A 560-nucleotide genomic window follows, 5' to 3' on the forward strand; every position below is an offset into this window, starting at 1 on the left:
GCACAGTAGTTAGATTAGACTGTTGCATTGCTTCAATTATAAAATGTGATATTGTTTTATTATTTATAACAACTATGTTGCAAGTACTTAGCTTTCTTTTGTATTCCTAAATAAATGAGAGAGCTCCATTATAGTGAATATACCCAACCAAGTGTAGACTCTGTAAACAAACATAGTTAATGCAGTAATAAACACATTTCATCAAGTACCTGCTCATGCAGTATGTGCTGTGTTCATGATTCCAAGGTCAACCACAACCAACAACATTCAAGGTTCAGCTTTGGCATTACACATTACATTGACGTTGTGCTCCACCATGCTGCAAAAACACACATTTGTCAATTACACTAAATATTTGTCATTGTAGAGCAGTGGTCCCCAACCCCCGGGCCGCGGACCGGTACCGGTCCGTGGATCAATTGGTACCGGGCCGCACAAGCAATCATTAATTATTTCCGTTTTATTTATTATCTGAGTCTGAACGATCTTTTATTTTGAAAAATGACCGTATTCTCTCGGTTACATCTCGGTCACTTGAGCGCCAAAACTGGCTTACTTGT

This window comes from Monopterus albus, unplaced genomic scaffold (assembly GCF_001952655.1).
Source record: "Monopterus albus unplaced genomic scaffold, M_albus_1.0 scaffold588.1, whole genome shotgun sequence".
NCBI classification, from domain to species: Eukaryota; Metazoa; Chordata; class Actinopteri; order Synbranchiformes; family Synbranchidae; genus Monopterus; species Monopterus albus.